At 35.2% G+C, this 27,535-nt stretch overlaps 1 protein-coding gene across 1 annotated transcript in view; it reads left to right on the top strand.

Moving 5' to 3' along the window:
* Positions 1–27,535, top strand: part of LOC115443236 (dystroglycan) — a 119,515-nt gene that overhangs the window by 12,021 nt on the left and 79,959 nt on the right. The window contains exon 2 of the mRNA XM_037439065.1: positions 10,935–10,992. The gene's annotated coding sequence lies outside the window, so the exon portion shown is untranslated. The remainder of the gene's footprint in view (positions 1–10,934; positions 10,993–27,535) is intronic.

Genomic DNA, 27,535 nt, shown 5'->3' with positions numbered 1-27,535 from the left:
ACCCGCGATGGTGAAATCGGTGCACACCTCTCGACACCCTTAAGCCACCCACACCGATGTTGCGTCCTTGGCTTACGCCACTTATGGGATGCCCATCTAGTGGGGGCAAGTCACCGTCTGCCTTGAATACATAAGATTGAGACATTTTACTTGGCAGGCGTCCCGTTGTCTCAATCAATAGCCCAGCAACCAGTCCAGCTAGATCCCATCCATAGACCCAGTATAATTCCCATCTTTTCTGCAATAGTCCCTGCACCTTGCAAGCACTGTCTTTGGCTGTATTTCCTCCATAAGTACAGACAGAGAGAATGCTCGCAAAGTGTATAAACCCCAACTAGAGTAATGTATCTTAAAGGGGCCTCTACGTGTTGGATCCATGTCCCCACGCAAGCCTTCCAAAAGGACCGGCCTTTACGCCGTGATTTCCCGCAGGAAAGATACAATATAATAATAATAATATCAGCCCTGTATTATATACTTGCCCACTGCTTTTTTTTTTTTTTTGCTCAGTCCTGAACGACGGCGTCTCCATTTCGCTGGATCGAATGGAGTGTAAATGGATGCTAAGCGGATTAGCGGGTTTGGGTGGTTGGCTGCTCGGTCGAAATAGCGCCTGCTGTTCATTCATCTGAATGAAGTGCACGGGCCTCCTCTACTATTAAGAGGGATTAGGCCTTAGTCCACCACGCTGGCCTAGTGCGGATTGGTAGACTTCACACACCTTCGAAATTCCCATAGAGAACTTCTCAGATGTGCAGGTTGCCTCACGATGTTTTCCTTCACCGTTAAAGCGAACGATAAATTCACAAAGAATACACACATGATTTTTTAGAAAAGTCAGAGGTGTGTGCCCTTGGGATTTGAACCCGCGGACATTCGTCTCGCAGTCCGTTCCACACCCAACTAGGCTATCGCCGCTTTTACTAGGCTATCGCCGCTTTTTACAATGTAAAAGATTAATACTTATGTAAACTAAGTCTAAGATATAACTATGTATTTACACTGTAACAAGTTACGATGGGGTTGCCATGTCTGCCAAAGATAAAAGCCCCGAAATTAAAACCAAGATTAAAAAAAAACAATGTAAAAGGTAACACCATTTGTTTTCCCCAATAATCTTCACAAAATTACCTACATTTCTCAAAGCATACATGTCAAATGAGGTGTACGAAATTTCCTCACAGCTATGATCGTAATGTGATTCGTTTTAAATAAAGGAATGCACAAAGGAAGCGTTCGCACGGAACGGCGATACGCGCCGGAAGGTATTACCAATATGACGTGTTTCGGATGCGAGGCACAAAGTTAATGAACGCCTTATAAATATTACATTACTTTATCAGGGCCACTTCCCATCGAAGGGACTTTTATACGTAAGAGTTTGCACCGCAACCGGATTACGCACTGACGATTGACTTTATAAAACACCGACGTGACGACACGATGTCGTTATGTTTCAGCATTTAGAATACATTATCTATTTATCATGATCTTTGTAGTTTAAGGCGGTGCCCCAATGAAAACTGCGCGCTAACAGTAAGTAAGGCTATCTATTCGAAATGATTATTACATATTATAGAAAAAAAAATAAACATAATTCTACAAAATGTTATGTTTACTTTGCTTGATTGTTTTTTTATTGTTTCATTGATTTCATAATAAAAATGCTACTAAATTTGTTGAATTTAAATTTTGAATCAACACTATTTGATAGTCAAGGATTTAATAAAGAACATTAGTACTTTTGAACGGACCAATTTTTTATCTGCATATTTCCACCCGTAACTCGTGCGCCTAAGTGTTTGAAACAAATGCTCAAGGCCGTTTGCTCAGAGGACAGCCTTAAGAATATATTTCACAAGTATCAAGTAAATTTTAATTGTCAGATTTCGAATTAAACACTGTAGTGTAGATACTAGTACCCATTTGATTACCATTTATTGGAAAAATAGGTTAAAGTAAGTATGACTTTAGTATTTAGTCGACGTTAGGATTTAATAATGAAAAATTAAAAAATATATGCGAATAGACAATGCCATAAAAAGCTTGCAATAGTTACATGTTTGCCTACTTCTCAATATAAATATCATATAGGTATCATTAAATTATTATTTTCTTCTCGATATCAGTACGGGCCAAGGTATCGTGACCTGTGAATTGTTATTCTTGTTTTATCACTTGCTAAAAATATATGCTCTTAATTAACCCTTTTTATTCTGCTAATTTATTTATTTGTTTTAGCATTTCACATACAAATGTATTCAGGCGGACTTAATGCCTTAGGCATTCTCTACAAATCAACCTTAGGGTGGTGCAGAGATAATCATGGTAGGTGCATGAAAGAAAGGTATATAAGAAGGCAAATGTAGGGAATTTACACGAATAATAATAAGTATTGATGATTTTGTTTGATAAAAATATATACGTACCTATTAATAATAATCTTTTGTCTAAGTAATGAGAACAATTTCATTAATGCACCATAACATATACGAAATAACCTTAAAAATGATGAAATCCAATCAAAATGAAGACACGCGCTATTAGATTATATCATGAAGTACCCTTTAACATTGATTATAAATGGTAGTATGTAATTACTGAATGAAATCTACCCTAATAAAGTTAAACATGTAAATGTAACATCCGAAATACAATAACCTTTCAAACACAAAGTGGAGACCAAGTTCTGGATTGTGGTAATATACAAAGGAAAACGGTCCAAACAGCCTAACGGTGTGTGTTGAATTTGTTCGATTTTATTTATGTTGCTCGGGCTTATGTGTTTGAACACTGAACAGACGGCGGACATAAAACACACGAACAAGATTAAAATGGTCTCGTCACAGCACAACTATAATTTACTTGAACTTCGGCACGGATGTTTTCAAATGATTTCATTAATTTATAAAGATGAATTCCAGAACCATACACGTGACAAAATATTTTTATTCGATGGAAAAGATATTTTTGTTACTTCAATCTCCTGAATATTTACATTTTTTGGGCATGAATTATAACTAGAAGATAGAGACAAGAATTTAAGATGACCCAAAAATAAAGGACTCTTAAGAAATACAACGAACTTAAAATTAATATTTCGAGAATCATACCGAATAATTAATTTCAAGCTTAGTTGCACATGGTTACAATATCTCAAACTGACAGCTAGTTAATGAATTGAGCGCGGCCTTGTTACTTTTTCTCAAACAATATTGTGGAAGACACATGTGTTTGACACTGGTTCCAAGCTTTGTTCATTGTTTCGTTGTTTATTTGTCATTGCTTTCCACAGTTACTAATTTATTGTCTGCAGAACAGATATTTGGGGAACAATGGTGATCTTTGCTCAATGTTATTGTTACTTTTTTACTCCATTGGTTCGTGTGTTTTGTTCCCATATCAGAATCTATGGTTTATTGTTATATCGTTCGAGATAGAACCGAAAGGCACATTGGTTCCTCAAACCTCTACAATTTATGAATATATCGTAGAGCACCGTAGAAGCCGTACGATGACTAACATCGTAACGTTTTATTAAAAACTCAACAAGGCCATAAAACCGACATTACGCACCGCCTTGATTACATCTGGCTCGGTTAGTTCACGGCTGCCATCTGCTCCAGTAACCTAATAAAATACAACAAAAGTTTATAGTTCAGCTGACCCAGTGTCTCCCACATTGCACCAAGTTGCAACATATCATATTTTGCTGACTTTAGTAAATGTTTATAACTTTTTTATGGTATTCCGAAAAGAGGTTTGAACTTAAACAAACTCTTCAAGAGACCACACGCTGTGTAAGTCACGTGTGGGTATCTACTATGATACAACACCAGTTATGGATGGTATCGCATGTCGGCTACCGATTGATACATTTAAGTTTTTATATGATGGATGAGATCTTTCAACCTTACGCTTTCTAGTACACGAAATGCAATCGTTGACGATGGTTGGGCGTTGACGCGTTTTAAAATTGTATGCATACGTTACTGTATTATGGTAAATAAATAAAAAATGCAGCGTAAGTTAGAACTAACATATATTTATCAAGGTACAAATTGCGTTAGCAACAAATTATATCTGATACGAAATATGATCAGCTACTTGAATTAAAATATAGATCAGTGACCATTTTATTTCGCGATAGTCTTGTAAGCTGACAGACTTAGCGCTTGTTGACCCATGATGATAACCCATACCAATGTATATACATATATATGTCTACAGTTCAGAGGTAGGTGTAGTTTATCGCCTCATTGAGCCAGTTACATCGTAGTACATCGACTATAAACTGTAATCTATTTATTCCCAGGGTTGATAGTCAATTGTTACAGTTTGTGGATTCGAAATCCAATTTCCCAGGGTTTCGATGCGGTATAATCAAGCTAGAATCGGCTGTCATAATGGGACAACTATTGGTTGGCGAAATTAAAATGCACTATTTCGAAGTAACTAATTACTAATTAGGAGTTATGGAATTTATTAAACTTAAAATATGTATTTTATATGATGGTAAAATTAATGACATCTTACTTGCAATTTAAACGTAACTGTTCACGAAAAATGGATGAGGTGAACATTTTACGACAAAAACTTTTCTGTAATATCCTTTTTTATCACACATTCTAAACATGTTGGTTTTACGCAGCGGCGGAATATAGCGTGAGAGGAGGTCACTTAAAGTTTTTTTGACGGCACAGAAAATGTTGGCGACTACAACTTTTTGATTGCCAACATGGGATCAATGTTTCAAATCAAATCTAAACTTTTGCAAGGCAACGTAACTTTTGTAGATTTTGTGTAGTTCTTCATAAAATGAAGTTGAATATGTTTTTCCAAACAGGGTGAGTGTTTGCTATACAAATCTTGTTATCTTGTATCTGACTTTGCTTAATGAAACATCACGCGTACTGAAGTGTGACTATTCGTTTTTTTTTTATATCCTTAATATTTTTTCTTTTATAAAACTATCGTTTTAGAATTACAAATACATGAATTAAAATTGTAATATAAAACCAGAAACCTATCTATCTATAGTCTCATAATATTGTATACATGTATATCTGTTTGCTTACGGGCTGATGAAACTGCAGAGCTATCCCCTTCACGGCGTAAGAACAAACAAAAGACTTTCCCTTTTAAGCGCCTACGCAATCTATCATGCGGCGTGACGTTCTATTGACACATCCAATAATTCAATTTTAAAATTGATATTATGGTCTTTGGATCAATTTATAGCTGTAATTTTTATTATAAATACCCTTAGTAAACATGTATATGTGCGTGTACGCACATAATATATTATTGTAGAATATTTTATAGTGTTATTATAACGCTGCAATATATTAGATTTGTTTTGTAATAATAATGGCGTTTCGTTTTTTTTTTAAGCTGTTATTAATGAGTACGTTTTGTGGCATAAAACTTACTCCAAAACAAATTTCCGAACTTGGTCATAGAGCTGCGACCTCAAAATGGGACTGGGTCGGTCAAGTCTGCTGCTTATCGGAAAACCTCTGGGGGAAATACTACAGAGTGCTGTCTGCATGCCATTCCAAGAAGCCGCAGCAGAGAAAGGTGCGAGAGGAACTAAACAATTACCGTGTAGTATCTCGGTTATTTTAATAAATAATAATAATAATTATTATTATCTCGGTTATTTTAATAAATAATACTCTTAATAAGTTTTAGGTTAATATTTAATATTATCTTCCACGGACAACAAACGTACAAATCCCATGGAGCCTCAAGGGGCACAGGAGAGAGGAGGGCTGCCTCTTTTTAAAAACGTCAGCTGTCACACTTGACAGCTGACACTTCTACCTGACAATTGCAAGACCACAGATTCAACCATGCTACATACCGGAAAAATTGGCCGCAGCAAGCTTTGGACAAACCTAAATGGAAGGCCGGTAGAGATGCATTTAGCTTGCAGTAGGACGTAAACGGCTGATGATAATAATGAACTTTTCACTACCGACAAACACCTACAATGTCAAAGAAATAGCACATAGCCGAACTTTAAGGTTCGGAGTGGGAATTTAAGATTTGGGTCGTTGCCAATTTTAGTCACTGGCTTCATCCCTAACGTGCTATTACATTTGTGCTTAAATATAATCACATCAGTATATCCCTACCATTTTTATAAACACATTACATTTAGATGTACAGTCAGTAGCTGAACAAATTTACCGATTTACTTCCAAAGATATTCATTTTTCTTTATTTAAAATAAGGTAAACTCTGAAGTTTTTAGTGAAGAAAGAACAATTGTCGATCCGGAGCAAAAATTTAATAGGTTAATAGGTAATTTGATTTTTTTAATTTGTTGAGCTACTTTCGTGGCTGACTGTACGTTATTGAGTTTTGTTCAGAAACATTTTTAATAAATGATGTTGATAGCCAATGGACTAGAGATTCGCCTTATACTGTGAAATATACTTCAAAGGTATTTCAATTCCGTTCAGAAAGCCGATGAAATATTCAAAGGACTTACATATGATATTTCTCTCAACTGATGTTAGGCATCGCACTTCCATTTCCCACGAAATATAGTGCTATAAGAGTGTTTTTCTTCTTTGCATTATTTATAAAAATAACTTCTCTCGCGAACAATTTAACTTCGCACCTAACCAAAAAGCAACGCGAAAAAGTTGGAAATGTGTACGTGAAGCATTTTTGTTCGTGTTTTTTAAACTCGCACTATCTATTTTAGTTTCCGATGGAGAACTGTGAATTGGTAATGTTTAACATATTGAAACCTTTGCATTAAACATAAATAAAATGTAATATGTATGACTATGGATTTATGTTAATTGATTGAAATTTACATTAATGTTATCAATTACTATCATATTTTAGAAATATGAATAATATCTTTTTACTCTTTGTTTTGCGCTTGCGCACTTTAAACGAAAACACAAATTGTGTGCCAATACCATAATAATAGTTGTAATAAACAGAACGTTCCCTACCTTCTAATCTGGCGTGTTCACAAAGCGAGACTTTGATACGGAACATTATCTCGAAGTTATTTTTGGGTGTAGATCCAATATAAATTTTATTAACAGACACGTGATGCGGGGTCAGTCATGAAATCCTGAAGGTCTCCATATATTAAAATAAAACATTATATATCGACTTTGTCATATCATTTTATTACCTACTTAACACTAAAGTTGAAAAAGATTTTTAAATTAGATCACCTTTGTCATCTATTAAAGTATGGGCAATGAATATAATGTTCTATAATCTATACTTATAATAAATCTGTAGAGAGGTCAATTCTGTACATGAAATATATTTCCAAAATAACTATCAGGGGGTGATTAGGGATCGATACTGATGTCAAAAATGCAATTAGTAAAATTTTTGTCTGTCTGTCTGTCTGTATAACCGTTATAGAAACAAAAACTACTCGACGGATTTTAACGAAACTTAGTACAATTATTTGTCATACTCCTGTGCTGGTTATAGTATACTTTTTATCACGCTACAATTAATAGGAGCAGAACAGTGAAGGGAAATGTTGGGAAAACGGGAGAAATTACTCCATTTTTTAAGCTTCCGTCGCGTGTGCAACCTTAATGGTTAAAGCTACACAGAAATCATGTATGACGGAAATGTTCTCCTTAAAATTATGTAAAAAATATCCCACGACAGCATATGTCTATCTTTTGTGGTTGACTCACAATAACACGTGTAACTCCCGATAGCTTAGCAGTTCGAAGCTTTCTCATTATATTTGTCTACTCTTACGTTTATAACACTCTCAGTCATCCCTAATTAAAAAGTTAACATTATTAAATATTCCATAAAAAAGAATCATAGAAATCAGTATAGAAACACCAAAGTTATACATGAAATACGCTAATAATAAGCCATCATGCGTGAATACTGAATCATGCTATAAGGATTATTTTTGTATATATATAAGGTCGCGAACGCACAGGCAGGCGGCTTGCTTGGCACCTAGAGGCTAGCGAATCACCTAGCGAGTAGCTTCTTAAAACGAACATTCTCGAACGTTCCCGACCGGCTCCATTTTTGAAGTCCTAAATCCACGCGGGCGAAGCTGCGAGCGGAAGCTAGAATGAAAATAAAGATTTCATGGTGCCGACATTCTTATGCCACAAAAATCTTTTTTTTTGCGCTATAAAAATAAATTGTCAAGGAATTTCATACTATTAAAAACCTTACGATCTAGATCAGCGGTCGGCAACCTTTTAGTAGGCAAGTGCTACAAGGTGGCAAAATTAACTAAAGGCGGGCCATACGTATAACTTTAAACCTTGCTTTAGATGCGCTTACTCTTAATTTAATACATTTATTTTGATGTTTAAGCCTTATTACAAAACAATCACGGGCCACAAACAGAACGTTCGTGAGCCACGTGTTGCCAGCCACTGATCTAGATAACAAAGTGAATCTACGTAAATGACGACTAAAACCTAATACCGCAATATTAATATATCATACCGTAAGTGTCCCTAGGGCTCTTCACCTGTGAGAGGTTCCCACATTACTCTCAGTGCGTGAATTCATCCAATACGGTCCCGACGTTCCTGAAAACAAATGTTCTCTATCACCCACTTACGAGAAATGTAATGAAATTCCCAGGCTTCGTTTGATTAAGGTAGGCGGCTCATTCTCTGAGTGACGCTAGGAGATATATTGTCTGTATTACAACTTTTAAAATGATTATATATTATCGACGGGTCCTACGTATACTAGCACAAATGCAAAAATACAACTTTACAACAGTGCGATTTAAACATCCTAAACTTTGTAATGTTGACTTTTATAATGTTATATATTCCAAAATTTCAAAGATTTCTGTTGAACTATGACAAATTTACAAAGTTTTGAATGTTTAAATCGCTCTCTTGTAAAGTTGTGTTTTGGCACTTGTACTAGTATAAGTAGGACCCGTTGTTATAAACTGTTTCCAATTTCAAATTATGTTGTACGTTCACCCATTTTATTTAAAATAGCATTGTTCACAGTTCAATAAAGAATAAAGCAAGAAAAGACGTCGTGTAATACCCGAAGCACTCCACATAATTGTACAAAACAGCCAGAAGATTTAGAGACACAAGAGCCATGTTTGAGATAAAAATTTTCAGCAAATATGTATTCACTTTACCGAGGATAGCGGTTGTTAAATCGAATGCAGAATCGGCAAAGCACTTACTGCTTGTTCTGAACATTTGTGCATATTCCTTGCGAGAAAGGCTGGCGATTCAAAGCGCCCCTTTACGGTAAAGCTTGCTTCGGCTTGCAGTCTTTTAGCTTTTTGCATATTCATCAAACACTTACCTACTTCTACGTCGATATTAAGGATCGTTCAACTTTGCAAACATAGTACTATTTTCTTTAAAGCTTTTTTAGTCTAATCCAAAATAATTCTAAATGTTATAAACGGAATTATTTTATCGTGATGCCGTATTATGTTCCCACAAGATATTTTTAATAACTATTAAATCAAATAAGTACATTTTTATATGATCCAAATATAGGCAAAGGTGCCGTAAAAAGGCGTATGTGGTTACGAAAGTATGAACATCGATTAAAATGTTATAAAATGTTATTAGCGAACCAAACACTAAACTTTATGCGCGTACGGTTTCGATAAGCAACGTAATATAAAATCGAGTTGGTAGTGTTACGTACGTAACGAATATAAACTCGGTCTGAACTATAGATAGTTACTTCGTGAAGACATGTTCAACTAAACACATTGCGTGTAGTAAACACACATTCATCAATTTGTTCGGATTATATTATTCATTCAAAAACTAAGAAAACAGATCAAAATTTACTTAAAATATTCTACTAATATTATAAATCTGATATTCTGTAAAGATATTTGTGCTTTATAAGAAAAAATATACTATACTCTGGTTAACATATTCATAACTACATATACTGGAAAACTGCAAAGCACTACTTTTATTTTGACAAAATATTTTCGCACAGGCGAAGCTGCTTCCTAAAGTTAGATTTAAGCCGTTGAATCTCGGTTAAAATCATCGGGATTACTCAGAAGCTCTTTAATGGAAACTAAAATATCCCAACACTTCCCTTTGGCAACCGCAAACAGCTTAGCATGCTCTCCCGATATTTCGCTACTGACCGACATTCAAAAGGCACTCATAGCTGAAGCTAACGTTACTTAAGCGCTCCACAGTAACCGCAACAGATATCTGGATACCTAGACTAGCGTTTGTTATTAATTATTGCTTTCTAAATTTATCAATTTGTGGGTTAAAATAGTCTACGCCTGATGATGTTAAACCCGTTAATATCTTGTTGGTTTTTATAATTTCCGGGTGGCATTTTAAGAGCAAACAATATGACGCTTTCGACTGACGAGCGCTCTGACATTTAAATTTTTAATAAAGTTCAGTTCTTTTTTGTTTGTAGTGGTTTTTGGAATCGTTTTGGTTAAAAAAATATGGTTTGTAAGTTATAATACGCGTTAACTGATCCCTCTTTTGTTATACATTAACTTATCCCAATCCTAAAATATTCATTGTTCTTCAATTTTATTTCGAGGAGTTCCCTTCTCATCTTCGAAGTCCAAGGTCCTATATCAATGAAATAAAAATTGAGACTATTCAGAAACTATACGAATTCGAATCTACAAACGGAATAAAATCTCAGTTCATTATGGGGATAAAGTTGTTTCTCATAGTCCCGGACATGGTCTACGTGTGAAAAATCAACCAATTCCATTTAACGTTGACATGTGCAATAAATACCATGCGTTCGAGCGCATTCTGCGCCCTCATAGTATAGCTTCTGAATACGAGTGTTATATGCTCATTAATTGTGGGGATATATTTATCACTGACGTGACATACGAAGTGGTTTTACCAAGTTTTATGACATTAAAGACAAAATATATAAATAGCACTTTTTTGTTTCAGGTCAATTATCCATCATTTTTGTATGAAAATAGATGCCCTCACTGCAACGACATTTAAGGTAACATTTAAAAGACATTTAACTTGTAACAGACAGTTTATAGGATCGCATGACCTATGTTTTACGCTAAAAGGGATAAATTAAATGTATACATTTTTTTTTTTTTGTTACTACACAATATTTTAATTTTGTGCACTCCACAAATAACTCGTGTACAAAATATTCAAGTATTTAATTTGTACTTTAAATTATGTTTATACCTGAAAATAAGAATGAAAAAAAAAAATTATTTAAACATAAGAAAGGTACACGACACTACGGTATTTTAAACACAAACTTATTTTTTTTATAAAATAACTTATATTTTAAGTAATAAATTCAACTATAACCTATAAATATAATACATAATATATAACCTCTATATTTGGAATATTTAAAATTGTTTCAAGTTGAGACTCACTACTTCAATATTAATTGAGCTATAATCTTGGCTAGATATTTATTTAAATTGTTAATGAGAGCCGCCTTCCTTCCTGGTAATATAAAATACAAAACTTATTCCAGCTACGCCCTCAAAACATGACCCTTACTCTGAAGCATTTCCGATGTACCCTCTTTTCGCGCATCAATCGATATTTTAGAAATTACTTGCGTTGGGGATATCAAGAGGGCAACGCGTTTTTGATTTATTATTGGTCAAAATGTGAACGGTTTAGATGGGTTTCTCACGTATTGCTACAGGGGTGAGATTGGTGTGATTTACCATGCTAATAATGAATTAAGGAATAAGGTCCTTAATAGATTAACTGAAGGGTGAATTTCTAGTAGACGACCTCGCTGATATTAAATTTGGAGTTATAATAGGTATTTAGTCTATTATTTAGTATTGTCATTTATATCTGTTTGCTACACTGACTGACCCAGGCATTGTTTCTTGTTAGGCACAACATAAACAATAATATGCTTTGACATAATGAATACTATATTCATCATGGAAAATAGCAATTCCTATGTTTGGCATCAAATGGATACATTTATAAGGATTTTAGTTGAATAAAAGTGTCTTCAATCTACTTAGTTCTTGTTCGTGAGAATTAGACTGTGGGAGAGTGTGGTAACTTATTTTTGTATTCATATACTATAAATATTATGTAGATATTATGTCAAAACTAGCTATTAACATAAACATGTAATCACATTATGGGAACAGGCTGTATCAAATGTAAACAATCATCAGCAACAACGCATTAACCTTTCAACGGTGTTAAATATGCATATTCCATCACATGTCTGGTGGAGAGATGAAATTGAACGCCTCGCGAGATTTCAGTACAACCGACTTACTCCTATCGAGATTGGACTTTGACTTCCATTAAATATTAACGACTTCACTAACATCACGTTAGTAAACACACAAATGTTGATTTTGTTTGCTTTGTCTATGAAATGTAGTTTTTCTTTAAATATATTCTTAATCCAATAAAGCAATCACAACCAATTGAGTATTGTTGGTTCAATTTCTCGCTTTCTTAATTTCTGTATCTCCGGAATTCATATATTCTGACTTCAACCAATAGCCAGATTTAATTTCAAAGTTACGAAGACACTTCTCTTATCTCAGATTGTCTGCCATCTGGCACTCGAACGCAACCGAATGATTGGAAAACTTTGGTGTTATCAACTGAACTAAATCTCATGTAGTTGTTTATAGAATATTCAAGTTGCATCCTCAACTGCAAAGTTATTGTGTTCTTTGTATTACCAGCTAAACAAAATATTATGTAGTTAATCAAAATTTAAGTTACTTCTCAAAATTTTTAGTTTAGCATAAGTTAATTTAAATTGAAGTTTGGTATTTTTCCGCACTGCTAGAGGATTTGCTCTCCTCGCCGTAATGTAAATTAAGATATGGTGATTCCGATTTAATATTCATGAAAAATTCTATACGTAATTTATGTAGCGTAAGGTTGCTATGGCAGTGTTTGATCATCTATTTGAAATTAATAACGAAACACGCTACTACATTACTGATGGTAAATTATATAGTGAAATTTTAATCTTGTAGCAAATCAGTTAGTGAAGCTTCTTTACTGTTTTTACTTCTGAAGTAAAAAGGATAAATATATATTTTTTTAAATATTCTTTATATTTCTTTAAAAAAATATATATATCGACGGTTGAAAGGCTAATTGTCCTAAGCGACATTTTTTGTCGAAAAAATTTAACTGGTTTAAAAAATATAGAAAAAATGCTGATTTTAAATATATATGAAACTTAGTATCGCAAAATAATGTCGCTTAACGCCCGAAATTAATAACCAATCCTAATCCAATGTATGCTATCTAAGATTGATAATTCATTCGTTTTTATAGATTATCTTTTCAACCGTCGATATGTTGGAGAAAAAGGTTACGAGATACTTTCATGTCCCTTAAGAACATTTTACATGCGCGCACACGCTTATCACGTTGTTTTATAGATACGCTTCGGTCCCAAAAGTTAAAAACATTTGGCTGCTCCGAACGTACCCTCGGAATCCCGTGAGTGCTCTCCGACCATCTCTATTTACAAAATTTATGTAATTGAACAATGTTTGCCTAATTCAGACATTCTGACGCTGCTCTATCTACAGTTCCAGACTGAAGGAATATTTGAACAGTGTTTGTTTGCGTTATGAATCAACTAAGGTCAGCAGTAACGATAAACGAATCATAAATCGACGGTTGAAAAGCTAATCGACTTAAGCGACATTTTTTTTGCGACACTAAGTCTCATACAAATTTAAATGCAGCATTTTTTTTTCTAAAAATCATGTGTGTATTCTTTGTGAATTTATCGTTCGCTTTAACGGTGAATGAAAACATCGTGAGGAAACCTGCACATCTGAGAAGTTCTCTATAGGAGTTTCGAGGGTGTGTGAAGTCTACCAATCCGCACTAAGCCAGCGTGGTGGACTAAGGCCTAATCCCTCTCAGTAGTAGAGGAGGCCCGTGCTCAGCTGATATTATTATTATTATTATTTTTTCTATGTTTTTTTTTACCTAGTTAAAATTTTTCGAAACAAAATGTCGCTTAAGTCACTTAGCTTTTCAACCGTCGAAATTATTTTTATGACACTTTCATTCATTAGCGATAAATTATATCTACATTTTATGAGTGTAATTTAGTTTGATACCATAACAGATTCGTGCGGACACTTTACTGCCTATACACGAGAGTGTATTTTTTTTATTTAAGAGATAGTTCTTTGCAGATTTATACATAACGTTGTCATGTTAAAATAGTTTTTTTTTTTACTTTATGCTACCAATAAATTGTATCTGATTGAAAGATCAGCCCTTATATTATAATCGAAAAATCTATCGAGTTGTCACATCGTCATTAACCCCCGTACAGATTGGCGCAATCTGTTCACTAGTGTCGTCCCCATTCAACGGACCTTTGCAATTTGCAGCAGATCGTTTGATAGACTTCCATGTTCCTTTTTCTATTGACTCGGCGAAATTGCTAAGCTGAATCCGATGGTGCCGTAGAACTAAAACGATCACTTCATATATTGTCAATGATGTATATTAGGTAATGTTATTTAACCACATTTTATTATAAAGATTGGAGCATTATCTTTTCGAATGTTTGATTTTTTTTATGAACACTCCTTTCGCGTTAAAATTATTACCCTGGATAAAAATTCTATACTTATGTCATAAATGCGTACAAAACAACAACTGGTTTCGTTGAAATTTGGCGTGGAGATAGTTTGAAACCCTGAGGAGGACATAGGTAACCTAAATTAAAAAGTATTTTATTCCGGAAAAATATGTAGCTTGACCGGAAATATAATACCGAAGAATGATGTAGTTGCCTTTTACCAGGGAAAGTTATTCCGAATGTTATTCCGAAAATAAATTCTACGTCTAAAATAAAACTTTGACTGTGACTGTGAGTGTATACTATATTAGTATTTTATTTATTTATTTATTTATTACCTCTTAGAAATATTACATGTATATTTAAATACAAGTGTATTAAATTTATGTTCGGCTGGTACTTAAAATAGGAAGACCTGAGCTATAAGTACCAGCAACCTTCCAATGACTCAGTTTAATGTACTTGTATAAAACAAAATTTAACAATGTGCGACTTAATCTAATATAAAATGATGCAATTATACGTCTCTATTTATAACAAAATAAAGGATTCGACAATGATAACCCTTATAAAAAGCCACTACTAGACAGCTTATTAAATAAATAACTCACAGTCTCACTATTATAGAGGTCATTAAGGTCTAAAATTACGTAACTTGTCACTACTTCTCTCGCGAGACCGAAAGTGATTCGTACTTGTCTCATGAAATGGTAATTCGAACTCAATTATTTCTAAGAACATTCGTTATAGATCGCATTTTCTGAGTAGACTTTGTTTCGTATGTTTCATATAAAAAATCGTAATGTATATTGATCTATTATAATTATTCATTGCTTCAAATACTATCACCCCAAAATATTATTAATAAAAATGTTGTATGGTACATATATTGTTGCCATTTCTGTTGATTCGTAAAATCAAAGGAATAAAATAGCGGCGATAGCCTAGTTGGTTGTGGAACGGACTGCCGAAACGAATGTCCGCAGGTTCAAATCCCAAGGGCACACACCTCTGACTTTTCTAAAATAATTATGTGTGTATTCTTTGTGAATTATCGCTTGCTTTAACAGTGAAGGAAAACATCGTGCGGAAACCTGCATACCTGAGAAATTCTCCATTGGAATTTTCGAGGGTGTGTGAAGTCTACCAATCCGCACTAGGCCAGCGTGGTGGACTATAGCCTAATCCTTCTTAGTAGTAGAGGAGGCCCGTGCCCAACAGTCGGATAGTATATTGCAGGGCTGATATTATTATATTATGATAAAAAGCAACTTTGTCCGCAATGAAAACGATACGTACATCAGCACGAATGACTCTCAATTTAACGGTTAAATATATTGCCATCAATTGAGATATTTATGTATATGAACGATCAATTATCCTACATATCACGTACATTCTTTGAGTTTATATGTTCGATCGTCATTTTGAGTATTAAATTTTATATGGGGTATTCGAAAAATGGTATGGATCGCCAAGTATCAACACGTGCTCGATACTATGTTAGAAGTTAGGACTTTGCCCCCGATATACGTAAAGAGAATGTATTCTGTTTAATTGAAATATTTCTGATACCTATATTTTATAAAAATAAAGATTATCTTAATGAATTGATGTCAAGTATCAACAGTTAATAAAAATAAATATATTTTAAAATGTTATAATTATATTCTGTACAGATTGAAAAAGTAAACTTCATAATATGACGTTTCTTTGTGAAGAGAAAGTAAATAAATAACGATAATAATTTTGGCAGCACTAAGAGGATCTCTGCCTATCCTTTCACAGATATAAGCATGATATTACATACATGTATCAATACGCTATAGATTCAAATAGACAAATAAAATTTCTTATTTTTAACAGCATAAAAAATATTGAATCGAGTCCATTTTTTTCACGCAGATGTAAGTTTACGTTGCACGCCGTGATTGATTTGCAATCTATCACGTCGCTGCGAATAGATCGTGCCGTAACGAGCGCCGTCGTACTACGTTTGTGATTACGTTTAGTTTTTGCAAAAGTTGAATGAACGTGAAATGAATGCTATGAAATCTATTTCGAATGAAATCGAATGACATTGATGATGAAAATAGTCGGTCGTTTTATTATATTTGTCGTAATTCAGCAATAGCAATGTAGTTTTATGTGTTAGTACATTATTTACTGTAAATGTAAAAAGACAAGACTGTCTCGGTGGCGTAGTTATACTGCATACGCAGTACGGCAGCCCTCTGAGGTCCTAAGTTCGAATCCCGGGTCGAGTAAAATGATATTTGATCTAGAATTTGTGCACGATATGGCGTTAGGCCCGCTCCCTGTCACATCAGGGACCGGAACACACTTGGCGAAAAGTGGGTGCCCTGGTTGCGCCTCTGCATACCCCTTCGGGGATAAATGGGTGATATGTGTTTGTGAAAAGATAGTCAATGGTCGTCTTGAATCTTCCAATATGCAAACCACTATAAATGCTAACAATGTTTGCGAACTTTCCAGTTTTCACTCTGAAAAATTACGAACACTAACCGGTTTAAAATCCACAAGTTTAACGTTACTTGATAAGTTGTAAACTCAGCGGGACTCAGTACTACACGTTCTTAACTGCTGCCAGCCATATCTGAAAGTTTTAAATTAGTTGAACGCGCTCAATGGACTATGAAAAGCTGATTTCATCGGGTTTTGTCTGTGCCATGTAGGATTAAGCTTTTGATTTATTGTCGCATTGCGCACAATTCTTTGGAGATTGCTGGCTACAGAAATATTATAAAATATATTCGAAACAAGAATGCTAGGTATGATAGATGTATTACATAAACGAGTATGAAAAAACTACTAATAGGGTGAGTGAGTGGCTTGATATTTTAATAAAGAATATTAAAAAAGAGCGCTATCTAGCTTTCTGGGAATTTAATAAATACTTAGAAACGGTATATTACATTTAGAAAAATAATATTGTAATCAATTTGTTTTAGAAATCACTCTTAGTCCTTACATATACCTTTATGAATATAACTAGCTTTGCTAGCGACACCGCCCGTGTGAAAAAGTTTTTCCGGGATACTTATTTTTCCGGGATAAAAAAGTAGCCTATAGTACTCAGGAGTAATGTAGTTTGCTTTGAACAAAAAAAAGTTTAGTAGTTTCTGAAATTAGCGTTTGCTATTAATGAAAAAAACTATTTTAGTAGCTTATAATATAAGCGCATTCAAACAAACTCTTCATAATTATATATAAGTATAGTTATTTGAGTAGATAATGACCTGTATTAGCTACAATAGGATGATAACAATAACTTCATTTCTGCAGTCACATTCAGTAATAGTCCGGTAAACTCCTGTAGAGCTACGCTTCGCGAAACTGCATCCGAGTTTACTGTTATTGTTAAACAGGCACAACGCACCTTTGTGCCGCTAACGGCGTGTGAATACCCCATTGTTGGATTATAGATAACCATTTTCATAACAATTAATAATTCTACCTTGTTTACGTTTGTCGTTGTCATCATTGTTTTTGGAACTTTTAACTTGGTTGGTTTTCAGTTGTTTTGTTTGTAATTCTGTTGTTTTAGATTTTGATACAGCCATGTGTATACATTTTATGTTTAATTATTAAAAGATATAAATACTTTACGATTGTATCGTCTTATTTTTATGTGATTGATTCTCGACCCACTTTTATACGGCCATGCACGGTGGATTTTGTAAAAGCAGAGCGTTTGATTTCCATTTTGCTAACACCGGGCCCACCAGCTGTGTCATAAAATTTTACTTCCGCTCTTGGTATAAATTTTGTTTTTACTATATAAATGTGGACCCGTTTCTACTACATATTTATATATATTTTGTAATATTTTTATAGTGAAAATATTGGTCTGGCATTTAACACGATTTAAAGTTCAAATGTGTTAGTTTATTCAATCTCCAATCATAGAAAAGCATTTTAATATTATCATTGACTCATCGTTGAACATGGTTACCTGATTATACCTACACGATACGTTGCGATATCATAAATTGGATGTATTTATGACCTTGTGCTTATTATCACAATCTTTTGTTTATTTTATGATGTAAACATTTGATGAGCGTGGGCGTATTATTTTGCGGCATCCGGTGTGGTATAAAGCGGCGCCGGATGCGAGAATATCGGCGCGAGCGCATGCCTATTCTATTTGATCCACAAACGTCAATCTATCAAAGTCGGTTTTTACAGGAAGCCGATACTGAGGTTAATAACCAGAATTAAATTATATGTAAGTTTTCTTACATTTTCTGCTCGAAGATAATGTTTAAAACAAAGCGAGGATGCAACCATAACAAAGAGCCAGACTGTTTCAAAAATATCTTTATTTCTGAAAGTAACGAACCATTTCCCGTCTTTGCTTTTATTCACTTGTATCTTGAAATGCACTGTATTCATACTTTGAGACAAGTTTAAGAAGTAACTTTTAATAATTATGCCATTGTTATCCCTTACAGTCGAGTTGACAACTTCTACAACTTGGCGTATTTTATTCTGATAAGAGATACCGTTTGGTCGTTACGAAATGTTTTGAAGCTACTTTTGTCTATAACTTTTGTCGGTATCGCTGGCTGGAAGTTGTTAAGAAGCCTCGACACCATTCGTCTTCATAATCGGTCTTGTATTTTATAAAACGATATTATAACTAAAATAAAGTTCCATTATAAAGATCATGCTATAAACATATCTTTCGGTGAACACGCATAAAATCACAAATCAACGTTTTAAAATTTATTTAAAAAATGACGTGTGATCTATAAAATACATTTGTATTTTTGGAATATCGCCGGCGTGTAGAAATATTTCCAATTCCAACCCTCATAAACAGTTGAATTTTCAGGGATAAAAGCTTATATGGTAATTTCAGGTAATGAGCGTTCTCTGAATACATTTTCGTCTGAATCGAATTGGCCGTCACTGCGTGATTGAACAACAAACATACACAAACATATTTTTGCTTTTATACCATTACATTTATATCGCGGCTGAGTAATGAAATTGTCGAAATGAAGTAAGGAAATCAATATTATGCTCTCTTTGTGACTGAATCAGTTTGTCGCGTTCTTCCAAAAACGGCGAACAATTTTTGTGAAATGATTGGAAATAATGAATGTAGATTGTAGATCCTTTACTTTTCTGATGAAATATCGAGTTTAAGAGTCTTAGTTTACAAATTCGACGCACTTTTATATGTTAGCGATGAATAACTACGTCGTTAGACAAATCACAGTTCTTAAGTTTGAACCTTGTCTTTGCCATGACTCCGGCAGTCTTGACTTGGTGAGTTCGCGATCCGCATTCGTTCGTCCAGATAAGGAATACAGTGCGTGCCACATTACTATAAATAACATAGATAAAGTAGCCACTGCTGTTAATTGCCATATAAAAACAGTCTTGGATTATCTGTAGAAATAAACAATAGAAAAACACTTTCATTTTCCACTCCGTTTACGAAATGACCGTATTTTGAAAGTGTTAATTTTTAAACGGTTTAAATATTAATTTTGTATACTGAAATTGTACGAAGGAAGGTCGATGCGATTAAAATGTTGGTGTTTTTGCAAAGACCAATAGTAAATCCATATTAGATCTTTCTCTTTTCTAATTAAGAATGATAAAAGGTTTAAGAATAAGCTAATATGTTATAACTAAGGTTTAAAGAATGAATTGAATGGGCTGGGTCCATCGCGGTGGATTTGCTGTTGCGTGTCACACAGGCAAGATTGTCGGACGACTTACGATTTCTCTGATACTGTGGGTGTTGATCCGTGGAGCTGTCCATCTATCATCTGATCTGATCCGCTTTTTTGCTTAACGTCTTTGTACTATAAATTTAAAGTGAGTTCGATTACTTCGATAAGTTTGGTGAACGATTTTAACATTTACAAGTCATAATGATTTCTTATGTTTACGCGAATATTAGACATGGTCAGTCCTCCCCGTGACCACGAAGGCTGCAAAGTCTTCGAAACGTCGCGAGAAAACTAAAACATTAAAACCGCGATAAAATCCGAAAAATAGTTTAATTTTAATTTACAAGTTATTTAAATCACGCTACAATCAATCCTTATAGAACACTTATAGTCTGTAATATACAATTATTACCAAAAGAAAATCTTTTATTCTACCCTTAATCCTCGGATACAAACGTTTGGGTTTTATTTATAATATTCATTTATTTTTCGTGGTTATTTCGTGAGGATCAAAGCTAAGTTATGATGATTGTATCACTAAAACACATGATCGTAAAACAAAAATCCTAAGCAATAGGCGCGAACGTGTAGAGAAATTTATTACTTTACGGGTAGTTAATTTGATGTCTAAGAGAGGAAGAGAAAGCGCGTTTTATTTGTTCTCTCTACATTGGACGGGATACGAGGTAAATGCCATCGTAAAGGATGATAGAGGCAATATTTTGTAAGTTCTATTTGGTATAACGGCTGAAGGTAAACAGTCGTACTAAATCTCACAATCACTATCAGTAATGCCATAATTTATGGTGGTATTTTCTGACTATTGTTATATGACCATTGACCACTTCATCAATATGTTTCATAATAATTAATAAGATTTTTTCCATCGAATAACCGCTTCCGTAAAACTCTACATATTATATAAACCACATTTTACCTTCGGCAGATTTATTCTTCGCAGTACTTGAGATCATATATATTATAATACAAACTTAAATCAAAGGATGCTGTCTATAATAGATACACGAGTATTTTCTTTTTTATATAGCCTGTTAGTGAGGAACGGGTAAGGCCATGTTTTTATAATGCAAACGGTCAGGTCCTTAATCCCTCGCTCGTTAGAGGTACTCACTCTGACCATTTTTGGCGTATACGTTTGTGGACTCTTAACCTTATAAGGAATCAAGAAATGTTCTTGCACTTATGGCTATACGAGCAAATATGACTGTTTTTATAATATAATGGATGTTACTGAGCGTTCAAAGTTAGTGGATGTTCTAACGTAAATTGAGTTTGTGGCAGCTTATGTTTTTCGGTTGTATAGTTTGTCTGATTACAGGTTACCTATACCTTGCATGTTTGCTAATGTATGTAAAAAATATAATTTGCATGTTATTTACAAAATATTTTTTTATAAAATTGTACCACTCGCTAAAGAATCCTGATAAATGGTATCTAACGGGCAACGCTGCGTAGTTATGATACCATTTATTCATCTTCTCTACGAGTGTATATTAGGTATATTCAAACCATATTACCTACATATTCTAGGCATTTCATAAATATAGCACAACTGCACAGATTGCTGGAAGTGTACTTTGCTTGGACCGTGTTAGATTCATAAAATAAATATTATTATCCAGACTCACTCGCATAAGTCGCCATGCGCATAAATAGACTGTTACTGTGGTCTTATCTATTCAGCCTTCTCCACTTGGCCCATTGATTATCGTTTTACCTGTCTGTTTACAAGTTCGCATCAATGACTAGTTCGCATAACATCCTAACCTCTAATTAACAAAGCCTCTATGTTACCACAAGCTTATAAACAGAGCGAAACTAAGTTTATTTTCATCGCCGATCGTTTGGTGAACTTGTTGTGTGAGTCAGAAGCTATTTCGAGAGGCTTTGATGCGCTAACGCTGGTACCACGCAAGCTTGCATGCTGCATATCGTGTTCAAAGCGCTGAAGCGCTAAACACCAATTTGTACAGAACTGTGGAACAATCTTCCGGCCCATGTGTGTCATTCTTGTAATCGCTTTTAAGCAAGCATGAAGAAGCGGATATACAGGCTTAATTGATGATTGGTGACGCATCACATGTGGTTGGTTAATGCGGAATTCTTGTCTGCACAACGGTCCAGTGTAATGATGAATGACAAAGTGTATCATTATGTTATTTATGATTTTTGTAAGTTAACAAAATGGCTTGACACACAAACATTCAGATTATTTTTTATTAAGCTTATCGGCTATCCGTCGAAGCGACTGTAAAACTAGACAGCTTGCTTTGTAAATCATCTTCTCCCTCAAACTAATTAATATGTATAAAAAGACAGGAATTTATTACATCCTTATACTTAGTCAACATCATCAGACTATATTTTAGTCTACTGCTGGACACAGACCTTCTCCGATACGCATTTCACCCTGTCTTGGGCTTGAACTTAATGATATCCATTAATAGAGCTTAAAAAAAAGAAAATCCAATCTGGAATCAATCAACCGGCCATAGACATCAATGGCTAACGCAATTATGCCCGACGATTAGAATCAATACGAGAGTATTAGAGAATAGCTGAGCGTGCACCGGCGGCCTGCGTAGGTCGGTTAGCAATTAAGTCAATTAAACAGCATCGACAAGCAGACATGCGCGAACGTATCATAATAAAGTTTGATCAATTTGATCACGAGCAACTGATGTGGGGTCGATGACATGCTCCCGGTGTAAGTTGCTAATGCGTACGCAACACGTATTAATTAGACGTGCTGGGCGCGGTCGGTAAAAAATTTAACTATTCTTGGTATTTTCATGCAAGAATAACTGCCAGAGATCGATTGTATTATGCTTAGGAATTATAACGAGCGAAATAATAAAAACATTTATATTTTTACTGAAGCATTTGTTACGCATTTATTAATATTGATACTTGTCTTGTTTAGTTAGATTAAAGGTTTTGACTGATTTTTCTTAATACGATATAGATATATTTTAGCGTTAGATGTATCCAACACCAGTAAAAGACGGTCCTTCGCATCGCGTGCCCGTGCGTGTTCTTCACCACGCACGAGTGTCAAGATTTATAACTCTACTTCCTAATGTAGCATTATAATAAAACGTGAGATATTTTTTAAGTTGGTGAGGAAGACAACTATGAAATCACAATAGGATTCTAAGCAGCAGTGAACAACAAACTTCTTAATATGTCCCGTTATAGCAACGAAGAGTACATGTACAAATAAAACTTATTAGCACAATATGTTTTATATTAATAATACATTTTGTATTCATTCTGTAGATTTCTTTCGTAAAAAAATCTTTTTACAGCATTTACAAACCTCTTTATCGTCAAAATATTTTAAGTAATATACAAATTATCGTAGTTCGTCTGTAACATCTAAAGTCTTAACCCTTAAGGTCTATAATACCGCACATATTTCCCTACCACATTTACCCTATATGAACAGAACCTCGGTGAAAACCCTTTTAACAAGTACGATCAGTCAATAACATCATCAAATCCCCAAACTACAGTAATTAACGTCTAGTCAGAATGTATGCGTTGAGAAGTAAAATGGCCCATTCGTGGTATTCAGGTCACGGTGATTGCTTGAACGCCGAGATTCCCGACAACAAAGCAAAGTCCCCACTCATCAGAGCACCTTTGTCTCGCCACTCCCCCCATTCATGTAACACCGGACCTGGAATTGTGTGAAACAAGATTTATCGAATATGGGGAAGTTGATTTAAATATCAAACGCTAACAATGGACACGATGAAAGTTTACAAATGTATCCGGCCTTTATGGCTGCAATTAAAGTATTGGGTTCGGTTTTACGAATGTTTCGTGGAAAGTTGCGTAATAAATGTTGGTTTCCTTTGATTATATTTAAAGTAGGCACTCGTGTTGGCGTATAAGGATAGTACTCCGTGCAACGAGTTAGATTCTCAAAGTGAGCGATCAGTTTGTGTGAGTTTCTTGAATCAAAAAGCACACTTTACTAACTCGAGGCTATTCCCGATTAAGGTTGGTTTTAATTCTGTTCAAGCCAGTACTTAAGACTCAAAGTAATAGATTAGTATATTATAAAAGATTTGAATGAAGAATGCTTAATGTTAAATACACAATCCATTCTGAAACCAAACACATTAATAAATTTTTTACTCAAAGTAACGTATGGTGTAATTTGCTAATACAGCGCCGTTAATATCTGCCTTAATGCCAGTAATGAATCCTAAAAGGAATTGTTGAGTAAGCGTAGTATAAAAATGTCCAGCTCATTTGCATACAGTGACCGGTTGTGAACCAGCACCGGTAGACGCCAAACTCGCCTTGCATGTAGTTTACTGTGATTAATAGCTGTAATAATTGAGTTTTAAAATTGGATGAGAAATTCCCTGATTAATGTAGAACAAATCATTGGGAATTGATCGGTAATGCATTAGAAAATAGTGTTACATTAGGAACTGTAATAGTTATTGTCTTGACTAAACTAATGTTACATGAGTACAAAAGGTTCATTATTCAAAATCACTGTACAAAATATCTTTACTATAGTATAAAAACAACTTATAAAGTAAAATATGGAAACAACCGAGGGTACGAATTTTTGAATCCTGAATTTATTTATTTATTTATTTGCACTTTATATACATAATAAGTATATCGGCGGACTTAATGCCAAAGGCATTCTCTCCCAGTCAACCTAAGGGTGGTGCAGAGATAAATAAGGTAGGTGCATAAGGATATTTAATAATACATAAACATACATAAAAGTAACTATAATGTATAACTATATTAAATACAAACATAATATAAGTAATATTATAAATACATAAAATACAGATTATAAATACATAAATATATAATATGTACTCGTATATACTAATAATATAAAGTTTAGAATTAAAGTGACAACTCTTCTGCTTCTTTTAACAAAAGCTGCCGTACTCTCCTTTTGAAGGCAAGCCGAGAAGTAGCCGCTCTAATTTCGAGGGGAGTGAATTCCATAGAAGAATAGATTGGATAGCGAAAGAAGAGTGAGTGAAGTTAGAGCTATGAGATGGACATTTAAGGAGAAGATTGCTAGAAGAGCGGAGATTCCTATCATGGCTATTACAGAGGTATTGGAAGTTAGAGGATAAGTAAGTAGGAGGAGTAGGGGAGGTAAGTAAAGAGAATAGAGTGGTTAGTGCCCGCAAAGAACGGCGCTGGCGTATAGGTAGCCATTTTAGATCAAGACGGTAGGAAGAAATGTGATCAAATTTACGGAGATTATACACGAATCGAATGCAGTTATTTAGAAGTCGGTCCAGTTTGTTGAGTTGGTCTGCATTCAGATCAAAATAGCATACATCACCATAGTCGATTACAGGGAGAATTAAGGCTTGCACGAGCGTAGTCCTGGTCTTGAGCGGGAGGAAGTTCTTCAGGCGGTATAGAGTCCGAAGAGTACCGGTGACCCTTTGGCAGACAGATGTTACCTGGGGTCTCCAGCTCAGAGTGGAGTCGATGTGCAAACCGAGATCTACAACACTGGAGCTCCAAGGAATGATATGGCCGTTGAATATAACAGGCGGAATGGTCGTACTATCCAACCGGCAAATCATCCTTGGACTACCCACAATAATTGCTTGGCATTTTGCAGGGTTTACAGATAAGCCGAAATTGTCAGACCAGATCTTAATTTTGGCTAGGTCCCTATTCACCCTGTCCACAGCCGCGGCTACACAATCTACTCCATCCCTAGAGTATATTTGCAAGTCATCGGCATACAGGTGGTACGCACATTGAAGTTCTTGAGTTAAGAGGTTAATAAAGATAGAAAACAATAATGGGGATAGAATGCCGCCTTGAGGGACTCCAGACTCGATATGGCACCAGCCGGACGAGTCATCGCCAAGTCGCACCAACTGCTGGCGTCCCTGAAGATAAGAAGAAAACCAATCCAGAGCCGAAGGAGAGATCAAGAAGTGGGAGAGGATGGCTAGAAGGATGTCGTGACTGACGGTATTAAAGGCGTTCGAGAAATCAACCAAAGCCAACACAGTGACCTTGGCATCCTCCATGCCCGCCCTAATATCGTCAGTCACTTTAAGTAGTGCTGTGGTAGTGCTGTGACCAGACCTGAAACCGGATTGCAGTGGACACAACAGATCATTTTGGTGCACAAATCTTGACAACTGTTTATGTGCACAGGCCTCAAGCACTTTGGAGAGGAAAGGAAGAATGGATATTGGACGGAAATGTTTCGCATGTGAAGGGTTAGAGGTTTTGGGAAGGGGAATTACAATGGCTTTACGCCATAGAGACGGGAATATGCCAGAGGTGAGGGAACCATTAATGATGTGCGAAATGACTGGGAGTAGGTGATCTAGGATAGGGATTATCATACGACGACTGATGTTGTCGCAACCAATTGCATTGGACTTAATGGAAAGGATTACTCTTTTGATCTCCCCCAACGAAACTGGAGAAAATTGAAAGGGGTCAATATTAGGCCTTGGGAGACCAGCTAAAAAACCTATGGTACGACGCCTGGTTTGGTGATCTAACGGAGTAGCGGATGAGAAATGACGATTTAAATCATCCAGACCAATAGTCGCCCCAAAGGATTCTAGGTTCTTATCTTTGCCAATACCTAGAGTCCCAAGGAATCTCCAAATACTGGCCGAAGAAGATAAAGATATATTGCTAAGAATATGTCGGCGTTTAGCGTTGCGCACCATCTGATTACACCGATTCCTTGAAGCTTTGAAAAGGCACCAATTTTCCTCTGAGCGGTCCTTCCTGTATCGACGAAAAGCCCGGTCCCTTCGTCTCATCGCCATCCGAACCCCTCGAGTCATCCATGGTGCAGGGGGACGCTTTAACTTAATTTTCCTGACAGGGGCATGTTTGTCGAAAAGAGCAGTGACAGAACGGTTAAAAGTATCAACTTTGTCATCCATAGAAGTAGCTGCAAACAAATAATCCCACTTAAAATTAGCAGCATCACTGTCAAGCTTCTCCACATCAATGCTACCAAAACTACGCAAATGCAATACCTTGGAGGGGAATTTGGGGGGTTTTAGGGTGTAGGACAAATAGATGAGGTCGTGGTGAGAGAAGCCAGGGGCAGGAAATTGACCATGAGAGGAAACAAGGGAAGGAGCAGAGGTGAAAATGATGTCGAGCCAAGTATCGTGTCCATCCATATTATGGTGGGTAGCTTTCAATGGCAGGACATGTAGCTTAAC

This window comes from Manduca sexta, chromosome 16 (assembly GCF_014839805.1).
Source record: "Manduca sexta isolate Smith_Timp_Sample1 chromosome 16, JHU_Msex_v1.0, whole genome shotgun sequence".
Classification (NCBI taxonomy): Eukaryota; Metazoa; Arthropoda; class Insecta; order Lepidoptera; family Sphingidae; genus Manduca; species Manduca sexta.
Note: the sequence above shows the minus strand (reverse complement) of the source record. Positions and strands in the feature narration are given on the sequence as shown.